This window comes from Vicia villosa, unplaced genomic scaffold, assembly GCF_029867415.1.
Source record: "Vicia villosa cultivar HV-30 ecotype Madison, WI unplaced genomic scaffold, Vvil1.0 ctg.005862F_1_1, whole genome shotgun sequence".
Taxonomy (NCBI): domain Eukaryota; kingdom Viridiplantae; phylum Streptophyta; class Magnoliopsida; order Fabales; family Fabaceae; genus Vicia; species Vicia villosa.
Window position 1 is genome coordinate 63,639 of NW_026706689.1, and position 15,005 is coordinate 78,643.

A 15,005-nucleotide genomic window follows, 5' to 3' on the forward strand; every position below is an offset into this window, starting at 1 on the left:
AGATCTATGTGTTCTTTGTTTACCTTTGTTAAACTTCACCCTACAGAATTTACCGAATACACAAGGCTCACAAGACTCCAATTTTTCGACCTTGTTCCCTCCTAGCATATTTTTATTTCCCAATTCGACTAGACCCCTTTCACTAACATGGCCAAGTCTCATGTGTCATAACTCAATCTTCGACACATGTTTAGTGGATGATACATCTGCTGAATCACTCACACTCTCATCCTCAAGGGTATACAAGTCTTGCCCTTTGATTCCTCTCAAGACTTCATTAGACCCCTTTATTACCCTTAGAATACTTTGCTCTCCTTTGAAAGCATATCCTTTCTCGTCGAATTTACCAAGAGAAATCAAATTTCTCTTAAGGTCAGGTACATACCTGATACCGGTCAACAACTTTATTGACTCATCATGAAGCTTGAATCTGACAGATCCAATTCCTATAGCTTTGCAGATTTTGATGTTTCCCAATAGCAGTGATTCACCACCTTGATCACATAATTCCTCAAACACATTTTTTTTGGAGTAATGTTCCAACTGCAACTTACATCCATAATCTATTCCTTGCTAGAATTTCCGCTAGAAACCACCAGTACATCAGATGATTCATAATCATCTAGAACAATGGCTGCATTGTCATTATCCTCGCCATCCCCATAACTCTTCAACCTTTCTGGACACACTTTTCTAGGATGACCTTCCTGCTTACAGTGGTAACACCTAATAGTAGGGGCATCACCACCATAAGACTTTTGTGGACCTTTACCATTTTTCTTCTCAAACTTACCATCCTTTTTTGAAAACTTTCCTTTTAAAAACAATCTGTAATCAATAGATGATGGCTTGTGCTCTTTTCTCTTATTCAATTCCTTCGAGTACAAGGCTGATTGAACTTCTTCAATGGTTAGAGACTCTCTTCCATACAAGAGGGTTTCTTTGAAGTGAGCATGAGATCTTGGTAAAGCACACAACAACAACAACAACAACACTTGATCTTCATCACCGATGGTAACCTCAATATTCTACATATCAAGAATCACTTGGTCTCGGCAACGCCTTCGTGAATATGTCTGCAACTTGATTTTCTGTCTTGTAGTAGTCGAGTTTAATCTCTTTAGTTGGTCCAACTTCTATGATAAAGTGATACTTGATTGCTATGTGTTTTGTTCTGCTGTGACGCACTGGATTTTTTGCCATTGCAATTGTTGATTTGTTGTCGCATTTAATTTTATTAGGCTCATCTTATTTTTCCCCCATGTCGTCAAATATCCTGCGAAGCCATATAGCTTGACTCACTGCTTCAGCAGTTGCCACGTACTCTGTTTGTACTATTGATTATGCAACCGTAACTTACTTCTTTGAAGTCCAAGAGAAAATTCTTGATCCTAGTGAGAAAGTTCAATGTTTATATTTTAATTAAATTTTTGTATGAATTGAAACAAAATTATGAGCAATGGTATCGTTGTTTTGCTGAATTTTTTTAAAGAATAGTTTTGTGAGAAACGGGTATGACTAGTGTGTTTGCATCTTCAAGGAGAGGTTGACCGATAAATTTGAGAGGAAGAATCTTAGCATTGCAAAGAGAATACTTGAAGACAGTGGCAGAAGAATTTAGAATGAGTGATGCTAAGATCATTAGCATTCCTTTAAGTCATGACATAAAACTTTTGGTCATGCAATATACTCAATTTGAAGATAAGAAAAAATGGTGATTAAACTCTCAAACTAACAATACATTTTAATTCATGTAAAAAAAAGTAATTGTAATTTGTGATGTATAGTACGTAAACACATATGTGCATGGACTTCAATTCAATACATAGCTCGTAAACACATAAAAGAAAGTATGAGTCACATTGGCATCAAAGAATAAAAGATATAATATAAATCTCTCTATAAATCATATTGACAAAATAATAAGTCTGACTAAAGTGAATTCGGATGGTGCAACTAGAGGTCTTTTCAAGAACTTTTATGGTGCTATTTTAGGCAACTTTAATAAGTTCTTATAATTATGAAACTACAAGTGCTTTCGGTGCTGGATTGATTGCAGATGTGTGCTCTCAAAACAACCTTTGATAAAGCTGTTTCCCCATTTGGTTGGAAAGTATAGTAAGAAAGGCTAGAATCAGAAAAACGATTCAAAACTATTTTAAGATACAAAAACGCATCCGACTCGAATATAAAACTGTGGTGTCATTTTTTTTATCTCTCCGTTTCACTTGGGAGGACGGCACGCTAGACCCTTCACGCGGAATTTGGAAGGAGAATGCGTCCGTTGCGGGATAAATTTTGTTTCAGTTCTTCCTACGATATCACACGAACTTTTTAATTATCCTACGAGGAGGAAAGGGGAAAAAGATATCAAATAAACCCTAGGAGTTTGCTAAGTGTGGGGATTCACCTAGACTAGAAATTCTGGAGTCCGGGAGGTCGGTTATACATAGGGAAGGTTTTAAGCACCCTACATATCCGTAGTACTCTACGGGAACCTTCTTTGTGTCTATGTGTTTGTGTTTGTTGCTAATTGATTGGGAAAGTTTCTCCTTTGTGTTAGGAGAGAGAATTTGAATTGAATTAAAAGATAGACAGACTGACTATTTTTGGTTTTTAATTAGCTCGCTGAGATTCCTTGTGAACCTCATGCCTACATATCCCTAATGGAAGTCAGAGCTTTTTGTAGTTCGGGGAACTAATTAGGGAAATTAATTGTTTTTGGTGCCTTGCTTGAAGCTCAAGGTTGAAACTTGAATTAAATATCTGTTTACAGTAAAGAGGCATGAAATTATCTTTACAGAGAGGTATTTCTACTATTCCACCACAAACATTTAAAAGAGTGACAGAAAAACTGAATTCATTTCATTAAAGAGAGGGACCTTACTTGTGTGTTTGCAAGTATGCCAGTCACGTGTCTCTTGAATGAAAGAAGGATTCTCATCCAAATTATGGAAAATGTACAAGTCTGAGTTTGTTTTCCTCAGAGCATGCCTTTCAAAGTCCTAAATGGGAGAATGTTTGAAATTGAAATTGAAATTGAAATGTTTGTTTGTTTGAATGTGGTAAGATATGAGAAATATCTCTCTATAGAGATAAGCTATGTCTATCTACTGTTTGAAAGATTTGATTTTTGGCTGGCTTGTATGAGGCCCAAGCTTGAGGCTTTTTTATTGTTTTTATTGACTCGGGGAGATGACTCGACTGGAAATTGACTTAAACTAAGAAGTTTTGTGTTCTGTACAAAGCCCAGAATTGAGGCTGACTTTAGTTGGAAAGTGTTTTATTTTGTTTTATGATTGAGCGGTTTATTTAGTGTTCTGTATAAAGCCCAAAATTGTGGCTGACTCTTTTTTGGGGAATATATTATTTATTTGCTGCCTTGTATAAAGCCCAAGGTTGTGGCTGACTCTTACTAGGGAAGACTCTATTTTCTGCCTTGTATGAAGCCCAAGGTTGTGACTGACTGATGAGGAAACTGAGTATGGATGACTCTATGGGGAAAAGATCCTACAGGTTAGGAATCTTTTGACACAAGAACTGTGGTTTATCTGCCTTGTACAAAGCCCAAGGTTGTGGCTACTTGACGGTAAAGGACTTACTGGGGAGACTATTATATGCCTTGTACAAAGCCCAAGGTTGTGGCTGACTCTCTAGGGGAATACCTATGAGGAGGGTTTTGACTCCAAGGGGAGTATGTGCCTTGTACAAAGCCCAAGGTTGAGGCTGACTTTTAAAATGGGGAAAGATCTACTAGTGTGGGATCTTTGACTCAGAGGGGGTTTATTCTGTTGAGGATTATCCTAAAGATGGACTCTACTAAGGATTGTGTTTTTGTTAAACACGACTTGATGAATGAAAGACCCAGGTTTGAAGATTGACTATACTGGGGAATTGTTTTTTATTGACTGAGACTGACCTTAAGTGAGATTTATCTGTTAAAAGGTGAATTTTTGGAAGCTAACCCTTTCTAGGGAATTATGACTTTAGAGGACTGATTTTGGAGGCTGACCCTTTCCAGGGGTTTACTGTAACACCCCATTTCTACCCGACAAATATATATAAATCAGAGTTTTCAAAATTTCTCAATAAACAAATGAGGCGTCACATAATAAAAACAAAACAAATCAACTCGTCGCATAAAGCGGATACATAGCACCTTTGAAACAGAATAACTTATTTTATTAAAACACAGCGGAATCACTTAAACAAGTATTCAACAAAATATCTTCAGTTAACTTATCATTTTGTTCAACCAAGATAACACAATTAAACGACAACATCATGAATGACATAAATCGTTCCCCCCAGAGTGCTACGTATCAGAGCGACAACCGACCCGAGTAACGGCAACTAAATCTTCATACATGAATACCTGCACGTTACCAATATAAAGGCAACGGCGAAACAAGAGAAAGGGGTGAGATATCAAATCATATAAGTGGGCGCATGATAAATTGCATGCTAGGATTCAGACATATAAAATCATCACATCACAAGTATCAATAGCTACTATACACATCATACTTCTACAGTTCATTAATCTCACATACTTTTCATCACACAACAAGTCATAATCATGTAAATTGTATCATCTAATAAATTTCACATATTCAAGTAAGCACAAAATTCAATAGTATAATACTCAAAAGATTCAACACTTTTATCCCAAATATATACACAATCCATCATTATCACATATTCACACGTTTAACCAATTATATATCAACACATCACCAATTTCAATTATCACATCTCATGTGCACATGACAATCACATAAATGCATATATTCAAGCATCACTTAACCTCAATGTGACTCAATGCAAGACATGTGACTCCATGCATGTGGTACCCAATGTGGACCCAAAGTTCCACCGCTTCCGATTCATATAGAATCTAGCCACGCTTCAGATCCGGACAAGATCAAAGCCACCAAATGTAAACATATAGTTTACCGCTTTCCGATTCACTCTAGAATCCAAGCCTCGCTTATGTTTCAAAGCAAACCACCTTTGTTTCAAGGCATCCATGATATGAATGTATGTACAATGTTAATCAAACATATGCAATTAAGATCATCTCTACCATCTTAATATTTAGCATATCACAATAATTCAACTCGATGAATTATCCACCAATTGTACACAACACTCACAACACATACATATCATTCACGTATAAAAGGTCAATTAATCAATTACGATTCACAAAATCCAATTAACACTAGTAACCATACTATCTCATGTTAATTCTCATTTTGCCAATTATATATGAACATACACATTTAAAATCAAGCAATTAATCATTAAAATTAATGCCATCCAACTACCCACAGAGAATCAATATCAAAACAACATCATTGACATAATAATATATATTTCTCAACATACATATTCAATCAAAACACAATTACGGATAAATGATCAAAATATCGTAATTTACCGACAAACCAAATAGTTAATCTAATTCCAAATTATATTCTAATCAATTAAACACATTGAAATTAATTCAACTATTAATTTAACCAATTAATATCAAACTATATTAATTTAATTCACTTCAATTTCTACTCCATTTCCAATTTCTAGCATTCTATTGCTCAAGACCATTTTTATTGAAAAGAATATCACGCTAGCTTTCTAACGCCTCGAACGGAGACTCAAATGGAGTTACGGTTCAAAAGATATGAATTGTTAAAGTTCCAATAAATAAAACAAACACCGACGTTATACACTGACAACTCTAAACATGTCAGAATTACTCAAAACAAATAAAAATACTACTCTTAATAATTCAAAACAACTTTGACAACTTATTATCGACTCTAACAACTCTATTGACAACTCTAACAACTCTATTGACAATTTTATTAAATTATTATAATTTATTTATAAAGAATATTTAAACCAAACACAATTTCAGTCGATTCGTAAAATATCACAATTTCAACAAAATAACACCACCATGTTAATCTACTCATTAAATTTAGCTACCACGTAAATTTTCATTAATTTCCGGACAATTAATTATACCGCTTAATTCGGTTATTTCGATCAAACGAGACTATTTTGTATTTCATTAGTTCTATCCTATTGTTTCTAATTATGTAACTCTTTTTATTTGATAACATCCATCAAGTTTTGCCATTACATTATCCTACTCCTACTGTTTCTATTATATTGTTCATTAGCCATTTCACTAGTTTCTTAATACATGAACAAAACAGAACAAAACAAAAACAAGAACAAAACAGCAAGACAAAAACAAAGAACAGTAGCACATGCCATTGGATGAGGACCGCCTGTCAGCCTAAGTGCCACCCGTCCTTGCTTCACATATAATGTAACAAAACTACAATGTAATCCAAGTTTAATTTTTTATACTACTAGTCAATAGTGATCTCTAAGTTAAGTTATTTTCTATCATTCATTGAGAGAGAATTTTATACTAACTATTCAGAACTTATAAGCATTTTCCAACTGATAAACTAATGTCACTCTCCAAGGATGAATACTAGTAACCATACAATGATTCATGTGAGTAATTACAACCACAAACATGCCGCCTATCATAGCCAACAGCATGTCGTTCGTCGTAGCTTAATGGCCATGCATATGTATACCGTCCAACAGAGCACCACATTCCCTTATTTCTTCTTTTCCGCAGCATTAGCATAATAACAACAACAGCAACGGCAAAAAAAGAGAATTCCGGGTTTCATAACAATTTAAGACAGCAACCAAAAAAAAACCTAAATTCCTAATTTTCAGCAACAATTAACACAAGTAAATGCAATAAATTTATACACCCAATTTCCCCACATACAATTGTTCATGAGCCCCATTATAGGAAGAGAACCCCACCCTTACCTTATCAATGGAAGCAACTCAATGGGTCTCTAATTGCATCTTTAATTAACACCATGGATGAAAAATCTTCAAGTTCCTTCTTCTTCTCCATAGTCTTGCCTCTTTCTCTTCAAATCTTGTTTTCTCCCAAAATGACAACACAACTCTTTCTCATCTCTAAAACCCTAATATAAAACCAATTGGGCTTAGTGTTTAAATCCTCTCTTTATTTAATATCCTCCAAAATCAATTTAGGCCCAATAAAAGATATAACTCAAATAATCAATTATATTACTTATAATAATAATTCCTTCAATATAATAATTACGACTTATAAATAATATTATTCTTAATATTATTTTCCGAATATCCGTCTTCAATTTATATAATTCCAAATACGCCCTTAAATAACACCGACAATCCAAATTCGACTAAATCAAATATTTAAATCCTTCAATAATTTAATTAACCAATTTAATTAAATTCGGGGTGTTACAACTCTCCCCCACTTAAAATATTTTCGTCCTCGAAAATCCGCTCAACCCCATCCAAACACAAACCTCGTATCAAATATCAATCTCCAAATCGCGCTTGGTAACACTTCGATCACTACCTCTTCGTCACAACAACGATTCTCATGAACACAAACACATTACAGTTCTTACCAGTCTCTTAATAAGCAACGACTCAATGCAGTATTCCTGGCGTATCACACTTATTCCAATAGTCCATTAATTTAAACATCAAAATAACTCATATTTACCGTCTTCTTGCATATAGTTTCATACTCCCTCAAGTCTTACAATAACAGTGTCACATAAGCTTTCGCTGCTCAACTCTGATAAGTCTCTTTTAAATTACCAGTCTCAATAAAATTCCGTCTACTTATATGGTTCACAAATTCTCGATCCAATACAAACTTTCCTCAATACTCATCCTCACATAGTTGTTCACTTGATATTTCCAATCTTTCACTTTGCGACACTCGCTTGCATAAAACGTACCACACCGATTGTTAATCTTATCTAATTCTAACTCAACCATCCCTCTTACCAAGCTACACAACTGATGGGCGACTAACTTCACGATAAAATTATAAAAATCTTTCCACACTATTAGGACAACAAGACAAATTTATAACATCTAACACGTGTTTCGTCTACCATTAACAATAGATTGAGGGTGATCAGTTCCCCAATTTGTCAATTAGTATCCGACAACCATAGTGGAGTATAAATCGTTGTTACATCATAATAGCGTTTTTTTTTTCTTTCTGAATTTCCACTTAAATCCAATAACACGACGTAATCCAATGATTCACTTTGGGTGTTCACAATTCCTACAACTTCTTACTCAATCGATCTTGTAGATGAGACACCGACGTCCCAACATAATACAAAATCTGATTCACAATTACTTAGCATCACACAATAGTCAAACATCTTTAATACCAACACCTCGTCCTCTTATTTTAATAATCAACAATAAGTTCTGCTTAACTTCACTTCAGACATTTCCGGTAACAACCATTCTTATTCAACAGGCTTACACATTTCCATAAGGTAGAATACAACTTCACCTCTTCGTAGGTCCAAATGGTACGTCCAATTGATACTCAAAACTCAAGATACGAATCTCTGACGTTATCCGAATTGCAAACATCGACTTCAAACATCGACAATTTTTATGTTTATCTCCCAAACTACTCAAATAACTTTGACGACAAACTGCACCTCATCCCAACATCATCACTTCAAAATCAAATCTATTACGGTTGCGGCAATCATTCTTATAATACACTTCATCTCGTTATCTTTCGGACGCTTCAAACGAAGTTCAAATCAGATATCCAAAACTCAAGCTACGCGCATTCTCGAGTTCCAACTCGGGTTCGTGATTCACAACACTTCATACCTCGACTATGTCCGTTAATCACTTATACGAGTCTAACATGAAGTCTACCGCAACTTTATCACTTGTCAAACACCGGCATCAGACTCAAAGGTTAAACACACTGATAACTTCACAGTCCTCAACCATGCTGAACATCGTCACTTTCTAAATTCCGTCTTCCAAAATAATTCTTAACTTCAAGTCATTTCCGAATCCGGGTGACATCCAAAACTCTCAACAACACTTGCATTGTCGCTTGTTGACAATATACCGAACCATCTCTTACAACAGAAACATCATCAAGAAGTAAAACTTCTCCCCCACTTAGAATCAAACCAATTCCTGCAACAAAACAAACAAGCACAGACAGTGTTTCACACACGTGTCGTGTACTAAAGACTAAAACACTGACAACATTCAACTGTCGCACAACTCAACAGACTAGACAACTTGGCCGGGCGGACCAACCAGGCTCTGATACCACTAATGTAACACCCCATTTCTACCCGACAAATATATATAAATCAGAGTTTTCAAAATTTCTCAATAAACAAATGAGGCGTCACATAATAAAAACAAAACAAATCAACTCGTCGCATAAAGCGGATACATAGCACCTTTGAAACAGAATAACTTATTTTATTAAAACACAGCGGAATCACTTAAACAAGTATTCAACAAAATATCTTCAGTTAACTTATCATTTTGTTCAACCAAGATAACACAATTAAACGACAACATCATGAATGACATAAATCGTTCCCCCCAGAGTGCTACGTATCAGAGCGACAACCGACCCGAGTAACGGCAACTAAATCTTCATACATGAATACCTGCACGTTACCAATATAAAGGCAACGGCGAAACAAGAGAAAGGGGTGAGATATCAAATCATATAAGTGGGCGCATGATAAATTGCATGCTAGGATTCAGACATATAAAATCATCACATCACAAGTATCAATAGCTACTATACACATCATACTTCTACAGTTCATTAATCTCACATACTTTTCATCACACAACAAGTCATAATCATGTAAATTGTATCATCTAATAAATTTCACATATTCAAGTAAGCACAAAATTCAATAGTATAATACTCAAAAGATTCAACACTTTTATCCCAAATATATACACAATCCATCATTATCACATATTCACACGTTTAACCAATTATATATCAACACATCACCAATTTCAATTATCACATCTCATGTGCACATGACAATCACATAAATGCATATATTCAAGCATCACTTAACCTCAATGTGACTCAATGCAAGACATGTGACTCCATGCATGTGGTACCCAATGTGGACCCAAAGTTCCACCGCTTCCGATTCATATAGAATCTAGCCACGCTTCAGATCCGGACAAGATCAAAGCCACCAAATGTAAACATATAGTTTACCGCTTTCCGATTCACTCTAGAATCCAAGCCTCGCTTATGTTTCAAAGCAAACCACCTTTGTTTCAAGACATCCATGATATGAATGTATGTACAATGTTAATCAAACATATGCAATTAAGATCATCTCTACCATCTTAATATTTAGCATATCACAATAATTCAACTCGATGAATTATCCACCAATTGTACACAACACTCACAACACATACATATCATTCACGTATAAAAGGTCAATTAATCAATTACGATTCACAAAATCCAATTAACACTAGTAACCATACTATCTCATGTTAATTCTCATTTTGCCAATTATATATGAACATACACATTTAAAATCAAGCAATTAATCATTAAAATTAATGCCATCCAACTACCCACAGAGAATCAATATCAAAACAACATCATTGACATAATAATATATATTTCTCAACATACATATTCAATCAAAACACAATTACGGATAAATTATCAAAATATCGTAATTTACCGACAAACCAAATAGTTAATCTAATTCCAAATTATATTCTAATCAATTAAACACATTGAAATTAATTCAACTATTAATTTAACTAATTAATATCAAACTATATTAATTTAATTCACTTCAATTTCTACTCCATTTCCAATTTCTAGCATTCTATTGCTCAAGACCATTTTTATTGAAAAGAATATCACGCTAGCTTTCTAACGCCTCGAACGGAGACTCAAATGGAGTTACGGTTCAAAAGATATGAATTGTTAAAGTTCCAATAAATAAAACAAACACCGACGTTATACACTGACAACTCTAAACATGTCAGAATTACTCAAAACAAATAAAAATACTACTCTTAATAATTCAAAACAACTTTGACAACTTATTATCGACTCTAACAACTCTATTGACAACTCTAACAACTCTATTGACAATTTTATTAAATTATTATAATTTATTTATAAAGAATATTTAAACCAAACACAATTTCAGTCGATTCGTAAAATATCACAATTTCAACAAAATAACACCACCATGTTAATCTACTCATTAAATTTAGCTACCACGTAAATTTTCATTAATTTCCGGACAATTAATTATACCGCTTAATTCGGTTATTTCGATCAAACGGGACTATTTTGTATTTCATTAGTTCTATCCTATTGTTTCTAATTATGTAACTCTTTTTATTTGATAACATCCATCAAGTTTTGCCATTCCATTATCCTACTCCTACTGTTTCTATTATATTGTTCATTAGCCATTTCACTAGTTTCTTAATACATGAACAAAACAAAACAAAACAAAAACAAGAACAAAACAGCAAGACAAAAACAAAGAACAGTAGCACATGCCATTGGATGAGGACCGCCTGTCAGCCTAAGTGCCACCCGTCCTTGCTTCACATATAATGTAACAAAACTACAATGTAATCCAAGTTTAATTTTTTATACTACTAGTCAATAGTGATCTCTAAGTTAAGTTATTTTCTATCATTCATTGAGAGAGAATTTTATACTAACTATTCAGAACTTATAAGCATTTTCCAACTGATAAACTAATGTCACTCTCCAAGGATGAATACTAGTAACCATACAATGATTCATGTGAGTAATTACAACCACAAACATGCCGCCTATCATAGCCAACAGCATGTCGTTCGTCGTAGCTTAATGGCCATGCATATGTATACCGTCCAACAGAGCACCACATTCCCTTATTTCTTCTTTTCCGCAGCATTAGCATAATAACAACAACAGCAACGGCAAAAAAAGAGAATTCCAGGTTTCATAACAATTTAAGACAGCAACAAAAAAAAAACCTAAATTCCTAATTTTCAGCAACAATTAACACAAGTAAATGCAATAAATTTATACACCCAATTTCCCCACATACAATTGTTCATGAGCCCCATTATAGGAAGAGAACCCCACCCTTACCTTATCAATGGAAGCAACTCAATGGGTCTCTAATTGCATCTTTAATTAACACCATGGATGAAAAATCTTCAAGTTCCTTCTTCTTCTCCATAGTCTTGCCTCTTTCTCTTCAAATCTTGTTTTCTCCCAAAATGACAACACAACTCTTTCTCATCTCTAAAACCCTAATATAAAACCAATTGGGCTTAGTGTTTAAATCCTCTCTTTATTTAATATCCTCCAAAATCAATTTAGACCCAATAAAAGATATAACTCAAATAATCAATTATATTACTTATAATAATAATTCCTTCAATATAATAATTCCGACTTATAAATAATATTATTCTTAATATTATTTTCCGAATATCCGTCTTCAATTTATATAATTCCAAATACGCCCTTAAATAACACCGACAATCCAAATTCGACTAAATCAAATATTTAAATCCTTCAATAATTTAATTAACCAATTTAATTAAATTCGGGGTGTTACAACTCTCCCCCACTTAAAATATTTTCGTCCTCGAAAATCCGCTCAACCCCATCCAAACACAAACCTCGTATCAAATATCAATCTCCAAATCGCGCTTGGTAACACTTCGATCACTACCTCTTCGTCACAACAACGATTCTCATGAACACAAACACATTACAGTTCTTACCAGTCTCTTAATAAGCAACGACTCAATGCAGTATTCCTGGCGTATCACACTTATTCCAACAGTCCATTAATTTAAACATCAAAATAACTCATATTTACCGTCTTCTTGCATATAGTTTCATACTCCCTCAAGTCTTACAATAACAGTGTCACATAAGCTTTCGCTGCTCAACTCTGATAAGTCTCTTTTAAATTACCAGTCTCAATAAAATTCCGTCTACTTATATGGTTCACAAATTCTCGATCCAATACAAACTTTCCTCAATACTCATCCTCACTTAGTTGTTCACTTGATATTTCCAATCTTTCACTTTGCGACACTCGCTTGCATAAAACGTACCACACCGATTGTTAATCTTATCTAATTCTAACTCAACCATCCCTCTTACCAAGCTACACAACTGATGGGCGACTAACTTCACGATAAAATTATAAAAATCTTTCCACACTATTAGGGCAACAAGACAAATTTATAACATCTAACACGTGTTTCGTCTACCATTAACAATAGATTGAGGGTGATCAGTTCCCCAATTTGTCAATTAGTATCCGACAACCATAGTGGAGTATAAATCGTTGTTACATCATAATAGCGTTTTTTTTTCTTTCTGAATTTCCACTTAAATCCAATAACACGACGTAATCCAATGATTCACTTTGGGTGTTCACAATTCCTACAACTTCTTACTCAATCGATCTTGTAGATGAGACACCGACGTCCCAACATAATACAAAATCTGATTCACAATTACTTAGCATCACACAATAGTCAAACATCTTTAATACCAACACCTCGTCCTCTTATTTTAATAATCAACAATAAGTTCTGCTTAACTTCACTTCAGACATTTCCGGTAACAACCATTCTTATTCAACAGGCTTACACATTTCCATAAGGTAGAATACAACTTCACCTCTTCGTAGGTCCAAATGGTACGTCCAATTGATACTCAAAACTCAAGATACGAATCTCTGACGTTATCCGAATTGCAAACATCGACTTCAAACATCGACAATTTTTATGTTTATCTCCCAAACTACTCAAATAACTTTGACGACAAACTGCACCTCATCCCAACATCATCACTTCAAAATCAAATCTATTACGGTTGCGGCAATCATTCTTATAATACACTTCATCTCGTTATCTTTCGGACGCTTCAAACGAAGTTCAAATCAGATATCCAAAACTCAAGCTACGCGCATTCTCGAGTTCCAACTCGGGTTCGTGATTCACAACACTTCATACCTCGACTATGTCCGTTAATCACTTATACGAGTCTAACATGAAGTCTACCGCAACTTTATCACTTGTCAAACACCGGCATCAGACTCAAAGGTTAAACACACTGATAACTTCACAGTCCTCAACCATGCTGAACATCGTCACTTTCTAAATTCCGTCTTCCAAAATAATTCTTAACTTCAAGTCATTTCCGAATCCGGGTGACATCCAAAACTCTCAACAACACTTGCATTGTCGCTTGTTGACAATATACCGAACCATCTCTTACAACAGAAACATCATCAAGAAGTAAAACTTCTCCCCCACTTAGATTCAAACCAATTCCTGCAACAAAACAAACAAGCACAGACAGTGTTTCACACACGTGTCGTGTACTAAAGACTAAAACAGTGACAACATTCAACTGTCGCACAACTCAACAGACTAGACAACTTGGCCGGACGGACCAACCAGGCTCTGATACCACTAATGTAACACCCCATTTCTACCCGACAAATATATATAAATCAGAGTTTTCAAAATTTCTCAATAAACAAATGAGGCGTCACATAATAAAAACAAAACAAATCAACTCGTCGCATAAAGCGGATACATAGCACCTTTGAAACAGAATAACTTATTTTATTAAAACACAGCGGAATCACTTAAACAAGTATTCAACAAAATATCTTCAGTTAACTTATCATTTTGTTCAACCAAGATAACACAATTAAACGACAACATCATGAATGACATAAATCGTTCCCCCCAGAGTGCTACGTATCAGAGCGACAACCGACCCGAGTAACGGCAACTAAATCTTCATACATGAATACCTGCACGTTACCAATATAAAGGCAACGGCGAAACAAGAGAAATGGGTGAGATATCAAATCATATAAGTGGGCGCATGATAAATTGCATGCTAGGATTCAGACATATAAAATCATCACATCACAAGTATCAATAGCTACTATACACATCATACTTCTACAGTTCATTAATCTCACATACTTTTCATCACACAACAAGTCATAATCATGTAAATAGTATCATCTAATAAATTT